Below are 12,325 nucleotides of genomic sequence, written 5' to 3' on the forward strand. Positions count from 1 at the left end.
GGGATCAACTAGAGCAAGAGTTCCTCAATCTCTTTTATAGTACAAGACGTACTGTGAGTATGATAGAACTTACAAATACTCGTCAACGAAAGGGGAACCAGTTATCGACTTTATCAATCGTTGGAGGAATGCAAGCCTCAACTGCAAAGATAGGCTTAGTAAAACTTCAGGCATAGAGATGTGCATCCAAGGCATGCATTGGGGATTGTGCTACATCTTGCAAGGTATCAAGCCTGGCACATTTGAAGAACATGCAACGCGTGCCCATGACATGGAATTGAGCATGGCCTCCGCTGGAAATGAAAGTTTTCCCATCTATGAACCTCGCAAAGGGAATGACAAGCAAGAAGTTGGGAAGTGGGGAAAATTCGTACCCAAGTTTGAAAGTAAAGAAGCTATGATATCAACACGTCACCTGTGAAGTTCACGACGAAGGTGAGCAAGAAGCAGAGTATGAAATCCACTTCTTTTCAAGATAAGCCAAGTGGAAAGTTGACTCTAAAATAAATGCAAGAGAAAGAGTACCCATTTCTAGATTTTGATGTGCCAGACATTCTCGAAGAACTCCTCGAGTTAAATCTCATTGAGCTTCCGGAGATGAAGCGACTAAATGAAGCTGGGAAAACGAATGACCCAAATTACTGCAGATATCACCGACTTATAAGCCACCCTTTGGAGAAGTGCTTTGTCTTCAAAGACAAAGCTATGGACTTGGCCCATGAAAAGAAGATTATTGCTTGAAGATAAGAAAGCAAGCTCGAACCAAGTCTCTATCACTTTTGGCTCATTCAGTCTAGATGAGTTATGCAATTTAAAAGGAATAAAAAATAAGAAATTACTAGCGAATAACAAAGTTGAAGACGATCAACCTGAGGATGATGAATGTTGGACATTGGTGACTCATCGTAGGCTCCACAAAAGGAGCCCACAAAAAGGATCAATGGAACAACCAACAAAGAGAATGATGGTGAAAAGACCAAGGAGATGGAATCCAGTTAAACATGTAAAGAAAGCAAAAGTGGAGGTGCTCCACCCTTAAAAGCCATGACATCCAGTGACCTTGGAGGATTTCTTGCTATGTTGGTTCCGCGCGAAGATTTCCCGTGATGGTATTGAAGCCTCTTGTTGCAATGCTGACAAAGGGGGAGAAAAGAGTGATGACCTTCCATTGGTACCATCTTTAGAAAAGCTCATCGAGGCCACTCCTCAAGAAGTTAATGCTTGTGAGGAAAAGGTCACATTCAAAAGTGACAATCTTCTGCTAGGTGACACTCTTCATAACCGCCCATTGTACCTGGTTGTCTATATGCGAGATGAAAGGGTAAATTGAATTTTGGTTGATGGGGGATCCTCAGTGAACATTTTTCCAATTCGCACTGTGAAAGAACTTGGTATTCCCATGAGTGAACTCTCAGAAAGTCGTGTGATGATCCAAGGATTCAACCAAGGGGGGAAAAGAGCCATAGGCGTGATCAGGCTGGAAATCACCATTGAAGATGTGAAATCAAGTGCATGGCTACATGTGATCGATGCAAAGACTTCATACAATGTCTTGCTTGGAAGGACTTGGATACATGAGAAAAAAGTGGTTCCATCTACCTACCATAAACGTTTGAAATACTACGAGGGTGAAGTCGAGAAGAAGATAGTTGCTGATGATGAGCCATTCACCGAGGCTAAGTCACACTTCACCGATGCAAAGTTCTACTTGAAGAACCGCATTATGAAGGAGCTAAAAGTCAATGATGTCATAAAAAGCAAAAATGATGAGCCTACAACTAAAAGAGCTGAAGTTACTACTGGTAGAGTCAAATATGTTACCGAGGAGGTACAACCCAACACGAATAAATCTTATAGAGGGGGTACTGCATCTTATGGCAAGAAATTGAGTCCCGCGCTCCAATATGTCCCTAAAAGGAAGAAAGATGAGGGCGTCGTCTAGTGTCCAAACTAATACGCTAAAGGAGTTAACTCTTTCGGTAAAACAAATTGAGGTAGTAAAGTTGTCCTCAAAGCCGCTTGCAGGGTTTGTAGCCCAAAATCGTTTGCAGAATGTGGCACTCCCTACAAAGTGAATAGATGAAGGTTTTGACCCTAACGCTTACGAGCTATTTGCAAAAGCTGGATACAATACCAATGAGCCATCAAAGTTAGGGAAGCTTCCTTCAAAAGCTACAATGAGGCAACCACGTGAAGGTTTGGGATACAAGCAACCGTCACCAGTGCGCATCTTAATAAAAAGGACGAGCATCAATTATATCACTATAAAAGATGAATAAGATGCTTCTAGCAAGCCTTCTATCTTTGATCGACTAGGAAAATCACCTGTGAGGACCTCCGTGTTTGAAAGATTGGGTCCATTAAAGAAGGGGAACAAGTTTCGGAGAAATTTTCAAAGCATAAGAACACCCGTTTCACCCAAAATCCAGGAGATCTCTAAGGATTTCCAAAGTTTGGTTCCTTCTAGAATGAGGCGACAATCAAACTTGTGGTTTCATATAAAGAAGTACTGAAGGTAAAGCCATATACTGTGGTCTACACTAAGGAATGTGACAAAGATGAAGAAAGTGTAGGTTCTTTGTATCATGTTACTGTACAAGTTGAGAATGTCGTTCCATCTTCAATGGAGGATAATGCGGAATTGGAGGATGTTTCACTGTGTTATCACATATCCTTCAATGATGGGGACCCTCAAGAAGATGAAGATGCAAAGGATGCTCCACCTGAACTTGAAGAAGGAGTGAAGACAACAGTTGATTCCTTAAAAGAAGTTAACCTTGGCACCGATGAGGAACCAAGACCCACCTACCTAAGTGCTTTACTTGAAGCTGATGAAGAGAGCACTTATATTGAGTTACTCAAGGAGTTCAGGGATGTCTTCTCTTGGAGTTACAAAGAGATGCCTGGCTTGGACCCGAAAGTAGCGGCCCATCACCTTGCAATCAAAAATGGTGCTCGCCTTGTTAACAAACTCATTGAAGCTGGCTTTATTCACGAAGTTAAATACCCAACATGGGTTTCAAGTATTGTCCCTGTAAGGAAGAAAAATGGCCAGATTCGAGTGTGTGTTGACTTTAGGGATCTTAACAATGCATGTCCGAAAGATAAGTTCCCACTTCCCATTCAAGAACTGATGATCGATGCTACTACTGGGTACGAGGCAATGTCATTTATGGATGGTTCATAAGGCTATAACCAAATTCACATGGCGCCAAAAGATGAAGAGCTTACTGCATTCCGTACCTCCAAGGGTATTTACTGCTACAAGGTAATGCCTTTTGGCTTGAAAAATGCTGGTGCTACTTACCAAAGGGATCTGCAGAATATTTTTGATGATCTTCTCCACAAGAATGTCGAATACTATGTTGACGACTTGGTGGTAAAATCAAGAGAAAAGGGCGACCACTTGAAAGACTTGAGAATGGTGTTTGAATTGCTCCGGAGGTACCAAATTAGGATGAACCCATTGAAATGCACCTTTGTAGTTACTTCTGGAAAGTTCCTTGGTTTCATTGTTCGACATCGAGGAATTAAAATTGATCAAGACAAAGTAGATGCATTCTTGAAAATGCCTGACCCTCGGGACATTCACGAATTGAAAAGTCTGCAGGGAAAGTTAGTGTACCTTAGGAGATTCATCTCAAACCTAGCTGGGAGGTGCCAACCATTCAGTATCCTTATGAAGAAAGGTGTACCTTTCAAATGAGACCAAGCGTGTAGCAATGCCTTTGAGAGCATTAAATTCTACTTGATGAAGCATCCAGTTTTGGCAGCCCATATACTTGGAAAGCCGTTGATACTATATGTTTCAGCACAACAAAGGTCTGTTGGAGCGCTGTTGGCCCAAAAAAATAGTGAAGGGAAAGAAAACTCCCTTTACTACTTGAGCAGGATGATGACACCAAATGAGCTGAATTATTCACCAATTAAAAAGTTATGTTTGGCGCTAGTCTTCTCAATCCAAAAACTGAAGCACTACTTTCAAGCTCATGTCGTTCATTTGGTTTCTAGAGAAAATCCCATCAAATTCGTGATGTCAAAACCTGTACTTAGTGATCGACTAGCAAGGTGTTACCTCCAGTTTCAACAATTTGAAATCGTGTACATCCCTCAAAAGGCTATAAAAGGAAAAGTGTTAGCGGTCTTCTTGGCAGATCTCCCTATACCTAATGATTGGGAGCTAACTGACGAACTACTTGATGAGGATGCCATGGTCATCGAAGTTCAGCCTCCATAGAAGATGTACTTTGATGGTAATACACATCGAGGAGGAGCTAGTGCTGGTGTAGTATTTGTCACTTCTCAAGGTGAAGTTCTGCCCTACTCTTTCACGTTGACGCAACTCTGCTCTAACAACGTTGTTGAGTATCAAGCACTAATACTTGGGCTCGAAATGGCTGTCAAAATGAAGCGGTTGCAATTGCAAGTCTTTGGTGACTCTCAGTTAGTGGTCAATCAGCTTTTAGGTAGTTACGAGGTCAAGAAGCCTGAACTATGCCCATATTATGATTACGCTAAAAAGTTAATGGGGTAGCTCGGTGATGTGACTATTCAGCATGTGCCAAGGAAAGAAAATAAGAAGGCGAGTGATTTAGCTGCCCTAGCTTCATCTTTAACCCTGCCTGATCAAGCGCAAGTTACTATCTGCCAAAAATGGGTAGTACCGCTGCCAAATAAGGCTGAAGGTGAAGGGAATGAACTCAAGCATCTTGTCACTATTTCTGAAGCCGAGAAAGAAGAATGGAGACAACCCATTATCGACTACTTGTGCTATGGGATACTTCCAGAAAATTCGCGGAGAAGAACTGAAATCTGTCGTCGTGCACCTCGCTTCCTTTACTTCAAAGATACTATACACAGAAGACCATTCGATAGAGTACTCTTGTGATGCTTAGGGGAAGATGAAGCACTCCAAGCTTTGCAAGAAGTGCATTCTGGGGTATGTAGGTCACACCAGTCTGGATCAAAGCTCCACTTCCATATAAAAAGGATGTGATACTATTGGCCAACGATGGTAAAAGATTTCTTGGGCTATGCTCGAAGATGCAAGGCTTGTCAATTCCATGCGAATTTTATTCATCAACCTCCTGAAGTGTTGCACTAGACTGTTGCATCTTGGCCGTTTGACACTTGGGGATTGGATGTTGTTGGACCACTTCCAAAGTCCTTTGGTGGGCACCTATACATCTTGGCTACAACTGACTACTTCTCAAAATGGGTTGAAGTTGTTCCTTTTAAAGAAGTAAAGAAGGAAAATGTTGCAAGTTTCATCCAAGTAAATATTATTTATCGCTTTGGCATTCCTCGTTACATAATAACGGATAATGGAAATCCATTCGATAATAGGCTGATGAACAAGATTTGTGATCTCTTTGGCTTCAAGCAACGTAACTCTTCGATGTACAATGCTGCCGCCAATGGTCTAACTGAGGCATTTAACAAGACTCTATGCAACTTGTTAAAGAAAATAGTCTCCAAATCCAAACAAGACTGGAATGACCGTATGGAAGAAGCTCTATGGGCATATAGGATGACTCACTGCACGCCAACACAGGCAACTCCTTATTCACTCGTTTATAGAGTCGAAGCCGTCTTGCCACTTGGGCATCAAATACCTTCGTTATGACTGGCTATTCAAGAAGGGATCACTGATGAATAAAATGCTCGACTTCGATTATCAGAGTTGGAGGCTCTTTATGAGAAGAGATTGGAAGCGCAACAGAGTCTTGAATGTTATCAAGCTCGCTTATCGCGCTCCTTCAATAAAAGAGTTCGCCCGAGATCCTTTCAAGTAGGAGATCAAGTCCTTGTCATATGAATACCCATAATTACTTCCCATAAACCAGTAGGGAAGTTTACTTCAAAATGGGATGGGCCATATGTCGTACAAGAAGCTTACTCAAGTGGGGCTTATGATAATAGGCTAGATTCATGTAATTTGACGACTGTTTATGACCCAACTTGACTATGTTTCACTATTGTGGGATAGTTAAATGATGATAAATTGGCTCTAATTGTGAATTCCATATTTTGCAGGAGCAAGTTGCGCGTACGAGTACTTAGGACTGTATTTGGAGCTAAATTGAAGCAAGGGAAGCCCCTCGGAGCTGAGTACATTGAAAGAAGAGAGAGAAGAAGAGCTAAAATGATGATCCACTAGTGCGCCCACTAGGGCGACCGCACTAGCCCAGGAGTTTGAGGTAGAATACTATGCCATATGCGCGCTCACTAGCGCGACCGTGCTAGTCCAATTCGGAAAAATATAATTCAGAGGTAAAATTGGAAGTTCGGGGGTAATTCCACTTAACCTATAAGAGGTCCAGCTCACCCATAGAGACATTATCAAGGTTTTTAGATTGAATTGGAGGCAAGAACAAGTGTGAAATGAGCAATCAATCATCAGAGTTTTTCAATCTTTTCTTTGTTATTTATTTGCGCATTATGAATACTTTTGTGGTTTTATCTTGCTTTGTTATGATTAGCTAAGCATTTGGTCTAGGGTTTTGATGGAACCTGTTGAAGGATGAACTTCGTGTTATGTTAATATAGTTTGCCGGGTTTAATCTCTATTTGTTCAACTACTTTCTTGTTGTGGTTAATTGATAAGATCATCAATTAGCTATGCCTATTTAGTATGTATTACTCAGGTGAGAGTGCATATTTAGGTAATTTTGGAACAACACCACTCCCAAAGTATATGAGGAATCAATAACCGAGGGTTTAAAGGCGGGATTAGGGATAACGAATCCTTGGGTGCGATCTAAAGTGAGCTGTATTAAAAGCCATCTAGCGTAACTTGGGAGAGTGCATCTAGTAAATTGTGGTGAGTACTCGAGAGAGATTTACGGTAATAAGAGTTCTCATGAACGATAGAGATAATGAGGCAAATCTATATGAAACATAACAGGAAGGGATTCCATCAATAAGAGAAATCATAACCTTAGATCCTTCTCTTAATTGTTTACAACTCAATCATAGTTAGCTATTAGTTTACTTGCTTATATTCAGTTATAGTTAGTTAAATCATAACCAATTGTTATTTAAATATCTGGGAAGTTGATTACAAAGAATTTAGTGCGTATAACAAAAGTAATTGATAGGTTAATTCTCTGAGGATTCAACTCTGGGCTAAATACTCAAATTATATTTGTAACGACCGCATTGTCCTTTTTTTAAGGCGTAGTTGGGCATGATCAAATTTTGACACCATTGCCAGGGAATTAACGGTGTTATCAATTACAGTTGAAAGAAATACAAAAATTCTTAGTGTTATCAGTTTTCTTTATTTTCAATCTATACATTGAAATTTTAATGTTTGTTGACTTGGTTGCACAAGTGCATGCCTAGAAACTCATCGAGAACTGGTGAAGTATTTGAAGCATTATCAGATCCCGAGAAAGTTTTCAAGGCCTTGAATCGGGCCAACTGAAAAAACAAACAACAACAATCAACTGAACAACTCGAACCAGACATGGGGAATAATTTGTTAGACCCAGCTACGCCATTGGCGCCAGTGGCTGCTCTATATGACTGGGAACAACCCACAATAGAGAACTTGGCCACATTGATTTTAGTCCCGCAGATACAGGCCACGTCATTTCAAATCACGAACAACATGCTGCACTTGTTGCAAAACAAGGGACTATTTTTGGGGTCACACTTCGAAGATCCTCAACAGCATTTGAAGAATTTCTTGTCAATCTGCAAAACTCAAAGGCAGCCTAACGTAACTCAGGAAGCAATAAAGCTGTTGTTGTTTCCATTCTCAGTGATAAGAGCTGCCCAGACTTGGTAAACTTACTCCCCATTAATTCCATAACGACTTGGGAGGAGTTAGTCAAGCAATTTGTGAACAAATTTCATCCACCCAACAAGACTGCTCAACAAATTGATGAAATCTTGAGTTTCAAACAGAAATCAATGGAGACACTATAAGAAACATGGGAACGATTCAAAGGGATGTTGGTTATATGTCCGCACCCCACGGTATTCCAGATCAGATGTTAGGGCAGCAATTTTGTATGGGTTTGATAGATAGCGTGAAGGGTAATGTTGATGCTTCAACTGGTGGAGAATTCTTGAGCAAAACATGGAGAGAAACCAGAGCCTGCTTGACAAGATAGCACAGAATTTGGGGTGGACAACCAGGAATGTACCTATCACTCCAGTAGTTCAATCAGTGCCCTTAGATCTATCCAACACTCTTGCTGAAAATATGGCCACATTAATGACACAGATGAGTATACTTACTAAGAAGGTGGAAGAGTCAGGGTAGAAGTAGTAGGTACACATTGTTGATACTACCAATGGGGTCTTATGCACATCTTGCATTAGTCAGTCAATTGGTAACCAGTGGAATGCCGAAAGTGAGCATTATCATTACCCTGAGGACATGAATTATGTGTCTAATTATGGAGGCCAGAGACAGGGTGGTCAGAATTGGGGCCAACAAAATCAGCCATATAGGCCAGTCTAGCCACAGCTCAACAATGGAAATATGGGAGGTATGCGACCTTATAATAATATGGCGCCTTACCAAAGGCCACATGGATATAATAATCAAAATCAGCAGTAGGGTTATCCTCCTCCTCAAGAATAGCATAGTGGAAGACAGAAAGATAGGTTTGCCAGAATCGAGGCAATGATGCAGCAGGTTATTGAGTCAAATGCAAAAATGAGTGAAAGGGTAGATGCACATGAGTCAGCTATAAAGAATATTGAAGTGCAAATAGGCCAGATTTCGATGTCTTTGAACAATCGTCCTCATGGGACATTACCTGCAGATACCCAGATAAATCCAAAAGATCAAGGCCCGAAGCAGCTGATGGCAGTGAGTCTACATAATGGCAGAGACTTAGACTTGGAGCAAGAGAGGGCTCGAGAAAGCAGACAGGTTGAGACACTTGTACCAGTGCCCATTGAGCTAGATGATTCAATGAAACTGACAGAGGTGACAGTACAGCCTACCCAAGAAGAACCCAACACACAGATTGAGGCAGAGAAAGGAGCTGAGGCAGCCCAGGAATCGGTAGTTGAAGTGCTGACAAAGAAAATACCCAAATCATTGGGAAGAAGAGACCTCCAACACCATTCCCACAGAGGTTGGCCAAGTACCAGAAAGAGGAATAATACAAGAAATTCTTGGAGATGCTAAAACAAATCCAGGTAAATATTCCATTGATTGATGCTTTGAAGGATATGCCCGGTTATGCAAAAATAATGAAGGACTTGATTCCCGAAAATTTGATTTCTAAGACTTGGCCACAGTGACTCTCACTCAGACCTGAAGTGTTGTGGTGACTAGACCAGTTGCTGAGAAGCTGTCTGACCCAGGGAGTTTCACAATTCCCTGCACCATTGGTAACTTTGCTTTTGCCAAACCACTTTGTGATTTGGGGGCTAGCATAAATCTTGTACCCCTAGTGATCTATAAGAGGTTGGGGATTGGAAGAGCTAGACCCACTTCTATGTTATTGCAGTTGGCTGACAGGACCATGAAAAGACCTTCTGGTATCTTAGATGATGTGTTGATTCAGGTAGGGAAATTTGTGTTCCCTGTAGATTTTGTGATTCTAGACTGCAAGGTAGGTGAAGAAATTCCCATAATTTTGGGAAGGATGTTCTTGGCCACGGGGAGAGCTCTCATTGATTGTGAAACTGGGGAGCTCAAGATGAGGTTGAACGATGAGGAGATAACATTCAATGTGAAGAAATCTATGAGGCGACCGAGTGAATTCACCAATTGTTCTCTTATTGATGTCGTGGATGTAATCGTAGAAGTTGATGATGAGATGTTAACTATTGAGGACCCTCTTGCTGCATGTCTGGTAAATTTAGATGAGGTGAATAGGGAAGAATTGGCAGAATGGGTGCTGGATTTAGAGGGCAGAGAGTTTTGGGATAGAACTCTTGAATTTGAGCCCCTGCACTTAAAAAACAAAGAAACTCCTCCAGCCAAGCCATCCATAGAAGAACCACCAAAGCTGGAATTGAAGCCACTGCCCGCCCATCTCAGGTATGCGTTCCTAAGACCTAACTCCACATTACTTGTTATTATCTCATTTAGTTTTTTAGATGTGCAGGTACAACAACTTTTGCAGGTACTCAAGGAGTGCAAGACTGCCATTAGGTGGACCGTGGCAGACATTAAGGGGATCAGCCTGGCATATTGTATGCATACAATTCTGCTGGAAGAGGGGCACAAACCTTCCAGGGAGCACCAAAGAAGGCTGAACCCCAACATGAAGGAAGTGGTGAAGAAAGAGGTGATTAAGCGGTTAGATGTGGGAATCATTTTCCCCATCTCTGACAACAACTGGGTTAGCTCGGTGCAATGTATTCCTAAGAAGGGTGGCATGAAGGTGGTCAAAAATGATAAAAATGAGCTAATCTCTACAAGAACCGTCACAGGCTGGAGAATTTGCATGGACTACAGAAAATTAAATCTGGCCAACTGGAAAGACCACTTCCCACTTCCATTCATTGATCAGATGCTTGACAGATTGGTAGGGAGGTCCCACTTCTGTTTTCTGGATGGGTACTCAGGGTACAATCAAATCTCCATTGCACCAGAGGACAGAGAGAAGACCTCCTTCACATGCCCATATGGCATTTATGCTTTTCGGAGGATGCCCTTTGGCCTATGCAATGCACCCGCCACATTCCAAAGGTGCATTATGGCCATATTGACTAACATGGTCGAAGACATAATGAAGGTATTCATGGATGATTTCTCAGTGGTGGGAAACTCATTCGACGAGTGCCTTATAAATTTGACCTGAGTGTTGAAAAGATGTAATGAGACTAACCTGGTACTCAATTGGGAGAAGTGCCATTTCATGGTACAAGAAGGCATAGTATTGGAACATCGGGTATCAAGTAAGGGAATCGAGGTGGATCGTGCTAAAGTTGACGTGATAGCAAAGCTGCCACCCCCACTTCAGTCAAGGCAATCGGGAGCTTCCTCGGGCATGCCGGTTTCTACCGGAAATTCATAAGAGACTTCTAAAAAATTGCCAACCCTCTCTGTAAGTTGTTAGAAAAAGATTACCTTTTCTTATTTTCTGATGATTGTAGGGTAGCATTCGAGGAGTTGAAAAAGAGGCTAGTCACAACACCCATCGTTGTCGCCCCAGACTGGGAGCAACCATTCAAACTCATGTATGACGCCAGTGACTATGCAGTGGGGGTAGTGCTGGGATAGCGGAAAGACAAGCTAATGCAACCAATCTACTATGCTAGTAGAATGCTGAGTGAAGCCCAGCTGAACTACACTGTGACTGAAAAGGAGATGCTGGCTACGGTATTTGCATTCGACAAGTTCAGATCATACCTGATTGGCTCTAAGGTAATTGTATTTACTGATCATGTAGCTCTCAAGTACTTGATTGAGAAGAAGGAGTCCAAACCACGCCTGATTCGTTGGGTGTTGTTACTGCAAGAGTTTGACCTCAAAATTCATGACCGTAAGGGCACAGAAAACTAAGTCGCTGATCATCTATCACGACTTGAAGGAGCTGAAAACTCAGTTGAGGTTGAAGATATTCTGGAAACCTTTCTAGACGATCAGCTACTCGTTACAAGACTTAAAAAAGTGCCATGGTATGTAGACTTTGCAAATTACCTGGCAACCGGTATAGTTCCCTATGACCTTTCCGTTGTACAAAAGAAAAGGTTTTATCGTGACTGCCGTATGTATTATTGGGATGAACCTTATCTGTTTCGAATATGTGTTGACGATATGATCTGGAGGTGTGTCCTCGAGATAGAACAATCTTCTATTTTGCAGGCATGTCACGCATCGACGTATGAAGGACATTTTGGAGGAGTCAGGACGACCGCGAAAGTGCTAGAGGCCGGGTTCTATTGGCCAATAGTGTTTAAGGATTCACATCAATGGGTGAAGAGCTGTAATGAATGTCAACGAACCGGGAACATTTTCCGTCGCCATGAGATGCCCATGAACCCAATTCAAGAGGTTGAAGTGTTCGATGTCTAGGGGATAGACTTCATGGGCCCCTTCGTCAGCTCCTTTGGCAATAAGTACATACTTGTTGTTGTAGATTATGTGTCCAAATGGGTGGAAGCTGCAGCATTTCCCACCAATGATGCCAGAATGGTGGTGGGGTTTTTGAAGAAGAATATATTCACCCGTTTCGGGACCCCGAGAGCTATTATCAGTGATGGAGGCACTCACTTCTGCAATCGAGCCTTCGAGAAATTGTTAGCAAAGTATGATGTACGCCACAAGGTGGAAACCCCGTATCATCCTCATACCAGTGGACAGTTGAAGTGTTAAATAGGGAGGTAAAGAGTGTACTAACCA

General features: G+C 42.0%; 1 non-coding gene across 1 annotated transcript; it reads right to left on the reverse strand.

The window, feature by feature from the left end:
- Nucleotides 1-7,882: 7,882 nt before the first annotated feature.
- Nucleotides 7,883-7,988, reverse strand: LOC142174999 (small nucleolar RNA R71). Its single transcript, XR_012704196.1, has one exon. It is a non-coding gene; the product is annotated as a small nucleolar RNA R71 (small nucleolar RNA).
- Between the last annotated feature and the right edge of the window lie 4,337 nt (nt 7,989-12,325).

This window comes from Nicotiana tabacum, chromosome 20 (assembly GCF_000715075.1).
Source record: "Nicotiana tabacum cultivar K326 chromosome 20, ASM71507v2, whole genome shotgun sequence".
NCBI classification, from domain to species: domain Eukaryota; kingdom Viridiplantae; phylum Streptophyta; class Magnoliopsida; order Solanales; family Solanaceae; genus Nicotiana; species Nicotiana tabacum.